Source organism: Leptinotarsa decemlineata, unplaced genomic scaffold (assembly GCF_025532065.1).
Source record: "Leptinotarsa decemlineata unplaced genomic scaffold, Ldec_3_MD MMD2_tig00078422_RagTag_RagTag, whole genome shotgun sequence".
Taxonomy (NCBI): Eukaryota; Metazoa; Arthropoda; class Insecta; order Coleoptera; family Chrysomelidae; genus Leptinotarsa; species Leptinotarsa decemlineata.
Genome location: NW_027412747.1, coordinates 1,995,425 through 2,010,841, shown reverse-complemented (window position 1 = coordinate 2,010,841; position 15,417 = coordinate 1,995,425). Strand labels below are relative to the sequence as shown.

The window sequence follows — 15,417 nt, the reverse complement described above, 5'->3', positions numbered from 1 at the left end:
CTGAAATCACTTCAGGAACGTGTTAGTTCAAACTGATCAGGAAATTAAACATCAATAGAAAAAATCGGGTTAAAGGAATTGGCACCAAGTGAAACTTAAACAAATTCATCAATGATGAGGTATTTCAAAATGAAGAGAACATCATTATTATGCATTACAATGATGAGAAATTCAGATAAAAAATAAAGATAGAGAGAGGTCAGAGCGCAGAAATGAAGTAAGATAGCATAATAGATTATTCAAATTCATTTGGTGAAATTCTGGAGGAAACTATACGTACATTTTTAAGGAAAAACTATGCGTCTTGGTAAGAAAACAGGAGACATGAAGAACTATAGACGTTTATTCTCTTTATTACGAAAACAGCTTCAACTGAAGTTTGAAAAATAATTGTAAATAGACGTAATTTTTGCATTGCATAAAATATAAGATATTTTGAACATCTGGGGTTGACTTGATCTTTTTAAAATCATTCAAATGTTCAACTCTACTATAAACTTTTTTCGAAAGGAAAATATAAAAAGTATGCTGCAGTTGGGCTCTGGAAAATAGAGAGATTACGCAATGATATCAGTGATAACCGGTAGTCACCTACCCTTATAAGCACACAAATTAGATCATTCAACTCAGGTAATAGGAGTAAAGTCACAACCACCACCAATAGAATCAAACCAGAAACACAGATACGGGAAGAGGTACTATATGCTGCGAGAAGTATTCTTCAGACGACCGATAGACGTCATAAACGTCAATGACAATTTTGGAATTCCATATAGGTTTTTCTATATTTTCTTGGATGTTTTTCAGGTTTTGTGTGAAATGCCCACCAACCCAAGTCACTTGTTTGTCCCGCCGTCACGTGACACTGTTGAAAAAAGCCAAAGAGGCTTGCTGCCTTTGAAGTGTAACCATTTCTACGTATATGAAGGTCAACATTGATCCAAACTGTAGGTACATCCGTAGTCATATTCATGATGACCTCTCATAACAAAATAACACTGTACGAATCGGAGGCATAGGTTACCTCATTTGAAATCATTACGAACTCTTAACTCCCACTGGATAATAATGTCATTTTGTGTTAGCTTCGTTTTCGAGTTTACAACTCAATGTCGGATACTTGTCAATCTGAAGCCTAGGAGACTGCTTCAACCTACCAGACTTCAGCATCAATGTTAGGCTATGCTCTTCAGAAAATTAATGGTATTATCAAATTGTACATCTGCGATGATAATATGCCGTATGTGAATCTGTGATATTTTGTAATGCACCCAGTGAGAGTTAAATTTCAAGGTTGAACGTTCCTTGTGCCGGAGAGCATGTGAAATGTTCAATCAGCGGCCTTTTCATATACCTCAGGCATATGCTCTGCATTTTCATTCACTTCGTAATCGAGGATAGTAGTAAATCCAATAATGGTTGAATCATCTAGAGTGAATCTTCTCACATTATATATTATCAAATTCACCTTCCAGCAGTGGAAATAAGAAACTTTCTTCTGTCGTATTTCACTTCAAAAAGCTCGATTTATCATTGGACTCTCCTCTTGAACAATTTTGAAGACTCTAAATTCACTCAAGAGGTTCAAAAAATATTCCATTCTGAGCTAAGAACATAGCACGTCTGGCTACGATTTTTTGTGAAACTTCAGATTTGAATGACATTGTGATGAAACGAATAAACTTGTGTAATTCTATTCTTCATTTCTCCCGGTGTCGTTTTCCTTATCTAAACATACCTGCACTAGTTTCCACTACAACTTTAACTTGATTATTTTTTCGTAAAAAGTCTCTAGCTCACAACATCGACACAGGGGGAGGTACGGCTTATTGTGAATTATTGTGTGGTGAATAGTTCATTGTGATTTTCACCAAAAAAGTTTCAAAACCGTGTTCTGCTATATAATAGGTTCCTGTAAATCAATTGCAGTCAAAATCACAATAAACTATTCGTTAGTTTTGATTTTATTATGGGATTTTATCGAGAATCTCATGGTTGTATTCTCCTTCTCAATTAAAGTTTTTCATTAACCTTCATCGGGAACTCTAGCCTTCCACGAAGAGGAATGAAAATGAATTTCAAGAAAATCAGGTAAATAACAGGGAAAAAAATGAAATGCGTCTATAACGCATCTTGGTCTTGTAATAAAGGTAATATTGGTGAAACATCAAAGCCATTAAAAGTGTACGACACTGAATATCAAGATTACATCAGTAATAGACGAACAACAGTATTCAAATTTTCAGAACACTTTTCGAATCCCTACGGTGACCATCCAGTGAAATGGTGAAATGGTATGAAAAGAGAATGAACGCCATGAACTATATGCTGATAGGCGCAATATCAATATCTCATATCCACGATCCCTTTGGTGATGAATTATGCAAGTAATTCACTCTGAATGATAACGAAAATAATTCATAAGAGAGAAAGAGAGGAAAAATATAGTGATTATGAATGAAACAATCTCATCAACAGTAAAATGAACTATACTCCCATAGACATCTAGATGCCTGCCTGTTTTCTTCGAGCCGTCTAACTAATCTTAATGAACTTGAATCTGTGGAATGGTTTTGTTGCAAATTATCATGGGCACCTGCTGATTTTTCTGGTCTTCCAACCTCATATTTCATTTTGAGAGATCTTTCAGTCTATCCATAATATTTTGCATCGCAGTCTTTACAATTTCAGAAATTCCAGACTTTTCCGAATCCTCGACTCTGTCCTTTGGATTTCCTGTGTAGTGTATGACTTGCTTCGAATACCTCCTTCATACTTGAGTGGTGGTATGGAACTGATATATATTTATCTTGGTTTTCGTCGTTTCTGAAAGTCGAGATTTCGTTCATCCACAACACCTCTCGACAAACCGTTATTGACTGTTATTTCCTGTATTGTCCGTTTTTCATTTGTGAACTCTCTTGTAACATTTCCTCTCATGTGTGAGAGGAAATGTTACAAGACGATTCACTAGAAAATTCAGCCCAGCACGTTTGTGCTGTCCACAGTGATGTGAACTGTGGAATATACCAAACACATTGGCTTTTCATCACCAAAACTTCAAGAAGTAGAAGTTGACTCTTATTTTCTTACTCATACGTGAATTTCATTGATGGAAGTCTGTTATTTGAAAAAGAAACAAAATCCCCAATATTCAATTTTTTGTTATTACAAAAATATCATCCACATACCTCAGCCACATCCTAGGAAAATACTTTGACTTCTCTTTGGTTCCCATTTCGAATTTGCTCATGAATCAATTTGCCAGGGAAAGGAACAAGGAGTTACCCATAGCTTTCCCCTCCTGTTGTTCATAAAAGCAACCTTCTACATGAAAATGGTTTCATTTCATAAAAAAATTAGTGAGAAAAACGAATTCATCAATTTCGTTATTATTGAAACTAATTTTCTCTAGAAATTCCCTGAGGAAAGAACCCGAAATCTCACCTTCTTCCAGAACGATGTTTTTTGTATGTTATATGAATTCTAAGAAGTTTTTGATACTGAACCTGGTTTCGAAATAGGCAAGCTTTCAAATTCCTAAGTGAGCCATTTTGCTATTTGGTAAGTAGAATATCCAATAGCTGACACGATGGGAAGCATTGATTTTCCCGGTTGTGGATTTTTGGGAGGCACTATAGTTTTGACACCGTTGGGTTGGAAACTTGTAAGTTCCGCTTCAGTTGAGGGGTAAGTATGTTGTAGAGTTTCTTGAGGACGTCTTTCACTTCGGCAATCATCTTTAGTAAAGGGTTCCAGGACATTTCTACATACAGTCCGTTAGTGATGGAAGTATTGACCTTTCGTAGTAGTCCGATTCATCTAGAATTACTGCTTTGTCAAACTTTCAACACCAGCAATGGACTTTCTCGAAAAACGGGATGCCAAATTTCAAACCGTTGTTCAAACGGTTCATCTAGTCCTCATCAAACGATTGTGATGAATGATTTTCGACAATGTTTATGACTTTCGGAGTGGCTTTTTTGGTTTATTCCTAAATATACGGGTTTAGAGTTTCTTGTTCAGAGTACACATTTCCCTGATATCCTTTATTTTCATCATTCCTTTATGAAAGTCATTTTATTGTGTGTGATCATTTTCGATTGATTGAATCAAAATATATCTGGAAAATGTGTACTCTTGATAAGAAATTCAAAACTCTTATATCTGAGAATAAACCAAAAGAAACCACTCCGAAACTTATGAGCATTGTCGAAATTTATTCACCACAATCGTTTGATAAGGAAGAGATAAACCTTTTGAACAACGGTTTGAAATGTGACAACTCGTCTTCCGAAAAAGTCCTTGAGGACTTTCAGGAGAGAGTCAGGAATCAACTTTCCAGGAACATGTTAACAGATAAACCGAAACATTTAATAAACGATGATAAAAACAGAAATAAACTCATCAAGCGATTGAACGACAAACACGTCTCTCATCTAAAAGCCGACAAAGGTGATAAAGTAATAATTTCGGATAAATCGGACTACTACGGAATGGTCAATACTGTCATTGATATTGTGACCTTATGTGAAATTGTCCTGGAATCCATTACCAGAGATGATTGCCAAATCAAAAGACGTCCCCAAGAAATGCGACAACATACTCACCCCTCATCTGAAACGAAACTCACAAGTTTCTAACCCAACGGTGTCAATACTATATTGCCTTCTAAAAATCCACAAACCGGGAAAATCAATGCTCCCCAAAGTGTCAAGCTACTATTTGGGACAAACCAATTGGGCCTATTGGGGACGAACCACACTTCCAAGGGGTGCCTCACGAAGACATTGCAGACAACCACAGCCAAGATGTAGACATGGAAGAGCTGCCTGCACTACTCGGTAATAAGACTACTCTGTCTGATACCAAGATGACCGAAGAAAGTGACACAGCCAAGCCCAAACCTAACAAGGGCAAACGCTTCCTACTCAATAAGTCTATAGTCTATAGAATAACAGAACCAGAAGAGGAAGAACTGGACCTACAGTCACTGAGTCAACTTCTGGAGGACATAAAATCCAGGCAAGAGAAAGAACAAGCGGAAACCATTGAAAGGAGAGAAGAAGCACGTGTTCAAGTGCAGATCTCGAAAGCTAAAGAGAGACTGCTGAACAGACGGAAATCAATGACCGCAGGATCACCTCCAGTGAAGAGAAGATAGACCCGACACCTCGCAAGAGGATGAAAAGAAAAGGGCCCACAGGAGATAAATCGGATATATTGTTTCTGTCCGAAACCAAACTCCGAAGGAACATCGACTGAAACTTAGGGGTTTTGTCACGATTAGGGAAGACCGTCCTAATGCAGTGAGAAGCGGAAGAGTTGCTATCCTGATAAGGTGAAGCATAGCATACACGCGGATACCAGAGCGACCTAGCAGCATTGAACATGCTGGCATAAGGCTCGCTGATGGTACCTGCATGTATGCTGTGTACAATCCACCATCGAATGGGTATACTTCGCGCGATTTGGACAGTCTGCTTGATGTAGGTAATAAGGTCCTCCTTGTAGGAGACCTGAACGCCAGGAGACGCGAGTAGAACTGTTTCAATCATCCAAACGCTAACGGAAAGACCATATGGGAGTTTTCGCTCAATAACAATATTGTTATCGAGCACTCTCATGAGGCAACTCATTATCCTTGGAACAGCGCATTACCAACCACAATCGATCTTGTTATAAACAAAAACGTGAGATATCTCTCTGACCTGACGGTGGTGGACGAGATCACTCTCCGGTGATCTTTAGTCTCAACAGAGAACAACCTCAGATTGTGAAAAGAAAATATGACTACAAGCCCACGCACTGGACTAAGTTCAAGTTCGAGTTCAACAAGCTCACCACACTTCAGAGCCAAATTACCATCGAGGATCTGAACGAGATAAATGAAACGTTTATTGAAAATATTCAGATTGCGAGGGATAAGTCCACACAATTGATTGTGGTTAAAAGTCACAGGGATCTTCTTCAACAGGACATTATGAAACTTATTCGCGAGAAACACCGCGTCAAAAAAATATGGCAAAATAATAGAGACCCTCGATGCAAAGAGCTCATGCTCAGACTTGGGGAGAGGGCCCCAATCAACGAATAAATGAGTTCACCAATGCTCACTTGAGGGAGAAACTGGAGAGACTTAACGTTCAGGACAACTCTCTGTGGAGGATGGCGCGACGTCTCGACAACAGTACGAACCTATGCCTACCTTAGAGAGACGTAATGAAAGTTGGGTAACCGACGTTCAGAAGGCCACAGTGTTCAGCGAATATTTCCATAATGTTCACCGAACAACACCAGACAGCACCGAAGAGCATAAAAACATCACCGAGACTTCGAGGAGGGTGCGTTCAATGCCTCTACCACGCCTGAACGGTGAAGATCTTGCTAAAATCCTCATCGACTTTGAGGAGGTGAGAGACACTATAAAACGCATGCCACTACACAAGGCACCTGGCAGCCATGGCATTGGAGCAATTCTACTCCGGAACCTGCCGCGCAAAATTGTTGTACAAATGTTACATATCATCAACGGAATAATCAGATTGCAACATTAGCCAGACTGCTTGAAGCGAGTGGAGGTGATACCCATTCATAAGTCGGGAAAACCGAATCACCAAAGAGAGAGCTACCGACCGATTTCGCTACTTAGCTCCGTCGCAAAGATTGCGGACAAGATCATATTGAACAGACTTCTTCGTCTGGAGAAAAGGCTGAAACTCGTTCCGGAGAAACAGTTTGGAATCAGGCAGGGTCTTAATACGACCTCGCAACTTGTCCGACTGGTTTACGGAATAAAGGAGGCCTTTCACCAGAAGAATACAGTCATGGTCCTGTTGGACATACATAAAGCCTTTGACACCGTATGGACATAGGGATTTATCGCGAAAATCTTATCTGGTCAACCGGAAATTTAGGGTAAGAATACACCAAGCTATCTCTACGGATTTGTCACTGGAAGCAGGTGATCCGCAGGGGTCTTGTTTATTCCCACACCTATACTCTCTGTATACATATGACCTTCCAATGTTCGCAAAAATGAATATAGGCAGATAATACTGCCATATATACCCATTCCTACTCTAGTGAGGTGGCAACACGCCAAATACAGATTCATCTGGATAGGTTAGTTGTACCGTACATGGAGAGAAATAAGATTAAGCTAAATCCGTCAAAGACTGAACTTGTCAATTTCACGAAGAAAATCGCCGTCGTGAAGATCTTCAGGAAATTGATGATTCAAGAGAAGTGTGTGAAAGAACAGAAAAGTGCGAAGTATCTGGAAGTTATCCTGGACAAGCGCTTAAATTTCCATGAGCACTTGAGTCTGGCAATTCAGAGAGCGGGAGCGGCGAATAAACGAAACTACTCTCTGATTGCACGAAATTCCAAACTGAGTGTGGACAACAAGCTCCTGATATATATGCAAATTATTAGGCCAGCTATGTTGTACGCTTGTCCTGTGTTTTGTAGCCTTAACAGGAGTCTTAAGATGATGCAGAATAAAGTGCTTCATATAGTGATTGATAATGATTAATACATTTCATTAAAGCGTTTACGAGACATAACGATGGTCGAGCCGATTACGGATTTGATTCGAAGGCTTGCTTACAAACACTTCAAGTGGTTCCTTTCGAAAAGTCCGCTGACTAGTAATATCACGGCAGTTAGAGTTTATCATAATCAACCCCGCCGTCACGGGGTTGATTATGATTATTAAGCTCTCGATATTTTCCATGAGCCACATGTGAATGTTCATGAAAAAACTGATATAGAAAACTTCCTATAGACATTCTGTCCTGGTTTTTTCATGAACTTTTTCCAGGAGTATCCAGCTAACCAACACATTAACAGCTATGTTTTCATTTGAATGACCTGAATATCAAAACCATGTAATGATGTGCATACGCCTTGTCGACAGGAGGCACATCACCTAGTCGTTTTTCAATAAAGTCTATGTTTCTGGGTGAGCGTCAGTAGTGTAACAAAGAGACTTCTGGCGCAAACGGGAGTGGGGGAAACGTCATCGAAATCGACGCAGGATAGAACGAGTATAGTAGCGATTAAAGCGTGGAACTCCGCTCCTCGGCCCCATTGGTACTCCACCTAACCTATTGGCCCCCTTGGTACTCCACCTAACCTATCAGCTCCCTTAGTACTCCGCCTTCGGCCCCCTTAGTACTCCACATCACCGCTCAAGCCCCCTTGCGACTCTTCCTCACCCCTCAGCCCCTTGTCACGTTCCAGTCACGTAATTTTAATTAAAAAAAGTTTATAGATACGAGATTCGAACCTGGATCGTCCGCGACGTAGACATTGTCCTTAGCCTTTACACCATCGTAAGATATTGAAGTTAACTGCGAATGTTGGATATTTATAGCGTTAGTTTTGTCGGGACCGACATTGACTCATTCATTATACTTGACAGCATTTTTTTTTTATTTCCATAGAGTGCAATCGTCATTATCATACTGAAGATAGGAAAATATACTTAGATTTGGGAAATAATTGATATTTCATGTAAAGATGTGTATGTGTGTGTAAGAGCGAGAGGCGCGTGTGACGTAATCGATGCAAAGAGAGATGGAGATCGAGGTTTTACCGGTTGCTAGTGCAAGCAGGTGTTGCCAGTTGTACAATAGATCAATGTTTATGGAGTAATGTAGCGTTGCCGGTTTGAAAATTGAGTTATAGAACACACAGAGTCATCTATGAGTCACTAGCTGAACTATCTATTGGTTGAAGAAGGACACTGTACACACTAGACTCATAAGACTATACTTAGATTTGGGAAATAATTAATATTTCATGTAAAGATGTGTATGTGTGTGTAAGAGCGAGAGGCGCGTGTGACGTAATCGATGCACAAATTTACGTGGCTTTGCGTATATTGAGAGATTCATTTGAATAATTTATCGTACTGAATTGTTTCATGTCCTGTTATCAGTAACCGCACAAAAATAAGCGCTCGATTCATCGATACAATAGTATATGAAAACAACAAAAGTTATAGAACACACAGAGTCATCTATGAGTCACTAGCTGAACTATCTATTGGTTGAAGAAGGACACTGTAAACACTAGACTCATAAGACGGCATCTGTCAAATGTCAATACATGCCAGCATGTCAGGTTCGGCGTTGCCAGTTGTACAATAAATCATTGTTTATGGGGCAATGTAGCGTTGCCGGTTTTGGAATTAATCGTGAACTACTCGACGAAAATTGGAAGCGCGAAAGTGATATATTAATAATAATGAAACAGATTTGAGAAAAAACATTACAGATTAATGAGGCTGTATCGTTTCAAAGTGTAATCCCTCAATGTTACAAGGTATCTCAAAATACATCATTGAAAACAAACATGGCGTCGAAGTGTACAGGGTGCGTCTAAATACATCATTTAAGAAAAAAACATAACAGTTCCACGAGGCTGTAAGTTTTCAACGTGCGATCCCTCAATGTGTACAAGGTATCTCAAAATACATCATTGAAAAACAAACATAACGTCGAAGTGTACAGGGTGCGTCAAGATATATTTAAGAAAAAACATGTCGGTTCAACAGAAGTCTAGCATTCCAACATGTCGGAAGTCTCGTATCTTTGTTAACCAAGTTAGCATCATCAGGAGAAAGAGGACATTCAAAAGTATCGAGAGGTTACGTATTGTGGAGTTAACATTCGGAAATGGAGAAAGCGACCGTTTAACAAAAGTTTAGACTGTTTTGCGTGCCACCGTTTTGCGTGCGACCGTTTTCCGTGCGTTTTCGATCATTTTTCGTGCGTTTTCGATCGTTTTTCGTGCGTTTTCGACCGTTTTCCGTGCGTTTATTCGTTATCGTTTCATCGTTATTGTCGTAACGGTTTTTCGTGTTTCAATATGACAGTAATTCATCATTTAACGCGTTTCGCTAACCAAGTAAGCATCATCAGGAAATGACTAAAGTCTATGCTTTATCGTATGAAGAGTCATTTTGCGAATTTTCAGACTCTTGAACAGAACCTTGTGGAACACCCAACCTAACTTCTGTTACAGACTAGTGTCGGCCAGCTAATCAGAATGGAGAAATCAAATATCGCTCGATTGATTGTGCTAGATGAATTTGAACTGGAGAATGTGGGTCGAATAATAATAATGATAGTGATAAAACATTAAAACCTTGAAAGTGACGTAGTCAGCGTGGGAGATGTTGGGTTATGAACAACTATAAGTTTATTCCAATTGCAGAAGCTTGATTCAAAACGCAGAATTTATTGACAAAAAAAATGAAAAAATCATTGGATACTGAAACATATGATATATTTGGATTCCTTAGGGTGAGAAGATTTCGAATCCATCAAAAAACGACCACTTCCGATTTCCACTTCCGGTCCTCCAATTTCGATGATTTCAACATCAATGGATTCGTTTAGATGTCATGAAACATAATTAATCATTTGTCGAAGCCAAAAAGGCCTTATAACCTATTTTCATCATACTAGCAGCAACAGACTGATGTGGGTACTCATTTCAAATGATTTCATTTGTAGATTATGAAAAGTATGATATACAGCGCCCAATGTGAAATAGCATAGAAAGAATTGCACATTTAAAGAAACGCATTGAACATATTTGAAATTAAAAGATGTTGGGTTATGAACAACTACGAGTGTAATGAAATTGCAAAGGTTTGATTCAAAACACATAATTTGTTGATAAAAAAATTGAAAAATCCTCGTATACTGAAACATATGGTATTTTTGGATTCCTTAGGGTGAGAAGGTTTCGAATCCGTCAAAAACAAATCACTTCCGGTTTTCACTTCCGGTCGTCCGATTCCGATGATTTTGACATCAATGGATTCGTTTAGATGTCAAAAAACATACTTAATCATTTTACGAAGCCAAAAGGACCTCATAACCTATTTCCGCTATACTAGTCGCAACAGGTCGGTGTGGGTACTCATTTTAAATGATTTAATGTGTAGACTATGAAAAATATAATATCGAGCGACTAATGTGAAACAGCATAGGAAGAATTGCAGAAAGAATAATTGAAAAAACTTCGGATCGTTACGTACATCATGTCAAATGAAAGAAGAAGAATTGCAGAATTCATCAACAACGAGAAAACAAATATGGTGCAACATGTCAGAAGGGCACTAACCCACATCTTCATCAATGATAACTGAATCTCAACGTACAGCACATCAAATGAAAGGGAAACGAATGCAGAATTCATCGACAGAGAAAAAGCTAATCTGACGCAACATGTCAGAAGGGCACAAAGCCACATTTTCGTTAATAATTGTCGAATCGTCACGTACAGCACGTTAAATGAAAAGAAAAGAAATGCAAAATTCATCGACAGAGAAAAAACAAATATGGCGCAGTATGTCAGAGTGACACTAAACAACATCTTTGTTAATGATATTTGGATCTCAACGTGCTGCACATCAAATGAAAGGGAAACGAATGCAGAATTCATCAACAGAGAAAAAAAAACGGAGACGATGCCAAGAGGGCACAAAGTTGTATCTTCACTAATAATAGTCGCATCATCATATGTAGCACTTCAAATAAAATGGGGAAAAAAAGCAGAATTCATGTGTTTGTTGCGCTATTCAAATTCAAGGTGACATGGATCAATGTCAACGCAGAATAGGCATCTAACAACAAAGACTCTTTGATTTTCTTTTGTTTCATTTTAGAATATGTCATCACTAATTTTTATATTCATACCCAAGGTGACATTGATCACTGCCAAAGTCGAATCTGCATCCGGAGATATGCAGTTCTCAAAGCGACGAAACAAAGGCTCTTTGTTTCATTTTAACATATGTCATCACTTATTTTACTATAAATACGTTATGCATGGCGAAATGAGTTAGTTGCATCCGTTGAAAGTGATACCAGTGACAAGTGCACCGATTCTATTTGAAAGTAATGTAATTTAATTGAAAATTCATGAGAATTGTTGAATCATTTGATTTCCAAAATTTTTCTCGATATATTTATGTTGGATGATTTCAGTCAAATGTTTCACATGTCGTGGTTTGTTTGAGATAGTATCCGCATATATTGTGAATCAAAACACAAAGCTTTCATTTTTTATTTTTCATAGATGGATTTACAAAAGTTGAATGCAAGTTCGATCGTGAAGAGAAAGTCAAGTATCAAAGTAGCAGATTTGCCTGTGGAGATGCCGCAGAGGATATTCACTGCCAAAATCGTGAAAGGAAAATTTGGTGAGGCGGTCTTGTTAGATTTGGGAGATAAAGTATCATTTCTGCCCCACCGAGTGACGAAGGAAAATACGCTATTGTGTTCAAAGGGTTAATGGACATTGGGAAACCAAATCTTGTTGATCCATTTGAGATTGTACAAAATTAAGGTTAGTACTGTTTCTAATTTTTTCTTTGTTTTATAGGCAAAGAGTTTTTGGGTGTATACAATATTTTTCATTCGGGTCAAAAATTCTCATTCACAGATATGATCCGCATAAAGTAGTGTTTCCATACAATATTTTTCCTTCACTTATTACGTGTCGAATATGTGTTTAAAATTCATTATTTTGAATGACACTTGATTTTTTATTTTCATTATAAGTGTAGCAATTACTTCATGAAAGACATTACCCTCTCTGTTACCAAAAAATTTTTTTCAGTGTATGTTTTTATTGAAAAATCGAATTTATTTCAGAATAATACATCAACGTGTGCAGTATCAGTCAGAGTTATCCCAACAACAACATTCAGAACCAACGCAGCAACTTTTCCAGAACGAGTTTAAAATCTCAACAGTTTCCATTTTTTTCAGTCTATAATTGCACATTATGAGGCTATAATTCGTCGATAGTGAGGGATTTGTTAGACAGACTGCGTCTTTTCAATTTATACACAACCGTAGTGAATTTGGAAGACTTTGAAGATTCATGGTGGTGTATTCCAAAATTGGAGAAAAACACGCCGTTCTGTATGGGTCATTCCAAAGGAAATTTGTTCAGTTGCAGTTTCAATAACGTTGATATTTTATATAAATGGCTTTACAATATACTACCAAAATAAATAAATTACATATCACACACATCTTTTTTTGAAAATGAAAACTTATACAGGGAAAGTTGTCAAAAATATTCAAAAACAAAAAATTATATGCCAGATTTTATAGAGATGAAGAAACATCATATTGAAAGATACTAGGTTGACAAAAACAGGACATTTTAGAAATGAAGAAAATAAGTTTGTGTGTCATTTTTAATTCTGATTCGTTGGGTCCATATAACAAAAAGTGGTATTTTATATCTTAAATTTCATTCAGGACATTATTATAGATGATTGACATTTGACATTAAATTTCAAGTGTGATATTTGGAAATCCATTTCGTATTGTAGTTTTTTCGAAATTTCCATTCAAAATAGCATCCTTCGATATAGATACCGGACGAGTCTATTATGTGTAGATAACCTGAGTTTCAATTGTTCGGAGTTCTGAGTTCTTGTACATATAAACAAAGTAACGATACAGACAAATATGAAAAATCGTCATAAAATAATTCATATCCATTCAAGTGAATACATAATTTGAAAGGGTTATATTTTTAGGAGTGATTAATTTTTGGAGTAGTAGAAAGACAAAAACTTTCTTTCCCAAATATAAATATATATATATATATATATATATATATATATATATATATATATATATATATATATATATATATATATAATATAAAACTATCTTCAAATACAGTTGCATGAATGCACATCAAGCATTTTGTCGTAGTACGGTGATCGGGGCAAAGTTACAACTTCAGCATAATATGAATGTTTATAATTATTAGGGAAGGTCAAGATCATCAACAGGTATTAAGAAATTCATTCGGTGTCCAAAGCTTTCGGAATAAAATGCAAATATTTGCGATTCATTTTTTCAGTTACATATGAAAAGTGAGTTTCAGTTTGCAGAAATAATAGCCCACACATGTTGGAAATTTTGCCATAGTGTGGTGAGAATCGTATTGAAAATTCTACGAAATATAAGCGCATACATACAGAGTGAATCAATATTTGAAATACTTCGTTTGGAAACCCCATAACCCTTCTCTATCGAATTTTGGCAGAAATAATGCTGAGTCGTATTGTTGAGTTAACGTTCGAACTTGGGGAAAGTGAAGTATTCAACAGTTTTGCGTGCGACGGTTTTGCGTGCGTTTTCGAACAGTTTACGTGCCTTTATTCGTTATCGTTTCGTCGTTATTGTCGTTTTTTTTTCCTATTTCAATATGACAGTCATTTAACACTTAACGCGTTTCGCTTACCAAGTAAGCATCATCAGGAGATGACTAACGTCCACGCTCCTTCGTATGAAGGTTCGTTTTGCGAATTTTCAGACTCCTGAACCGAACCTTGAGGAACAATCAGCCTAACTTCTGGTACAGAGTGGTGTCGTAAGCCAATCAGACTGGAGAAATCAAATATCAGTAGAATGATGGTTTTAGATGAAATTGAACTGAGGAATGTGGGTCGAATAATAATAATAATAGTGATAAAACATTAAAACTCAACTTGTGTTACAGAGTGGTGTCGGTCAGCCAATCATAATGGAGGAATCAAATATCGGTCTAATAATTGTGTTAGATGATATTGAACTGGGGAATGTGGGTCGAAAAATAATAATAATAATGATAAAATATTAAAACTTTGAAAGTGACGTAGTCAGCGTAGGAGGTGGTGGCGTGGTAGAAAATGTGTGAGGATTTGTGGAAATGAATGAGTTATCAGAAAAAAAAATGGAGCAACTGTCAGAAGGGCACTAAGTTGTATATTAGCTGATAATAATCGAATCTTCGCTTACAGCACGTCAAATGAAAGGACAAAAAATGCAGAATTCATTGACGAGAGAATACAGAGAGAATACTCCACCTAACCTATCGGCCCCCTTCAATCCCGATAATATTGAATGTTTGGTGGTCATACAATCGGGATAATAATGAAAATTTGGATAACGAGTGTTGGTCGTAGAGCATCAAACACGTCTACAAAGCGTTAAAACGTTGTTTTTTTTTCTATTTCCAGACCCCTTGTATTCAACGGATTCGAAATGATAAACAATAAATATTGTCATCTATGGTGTATCGCAACAAACATCCTCCAGAGGGCGCAAACAGTGAATTTAATGGAAACCTTCGTTACACACTACCGACACATACTTAACTTTAGTAGATAGAAGCGTTCCGCAGCTGAGTTTTGTCTTTCTGTTACAGATATTTGAAAAATTTGAAGAAAATCAAACATTTTTTTTGCAGAAAAATGCCGCTCTTCACTGACTTGGTGTACTATATCTCCTATTTTTTTGGGTTCCACCTTCTGGTTCAATAAGTTTTTTGAGGTTCAAATGGACACCAATATGTCTTGGAATAATCATGTCGCTGGAATTA

The 15,417-nt window shown here is 37.4% G+C and overlaps 1 protein-coding gene and 1 long non-coding RNA gene across 3 annotated transcripts in view; one reads left to right on the top strand and one right to left on the bottom strand.

Annotated features, from left to right (window-relative positions):
• The window catches only part of LOC111512179 (nose resistant to fluoxetine protein 6), a 147,417-nt gene that overhangs the window by 27,989 nt on the left and 104,011 nt on the right, over positions 1-15,417 (bottom strand). The window lies entirely within an intron of this gene.
• Positions 1-15,417, top strand: part of LOC141487192 (uncharacterized) — a 72,205-nt gene that overhangs the window by 1,069 nt on the left and 55,719 nt on the right. The window lies entirely within an intron of this gene.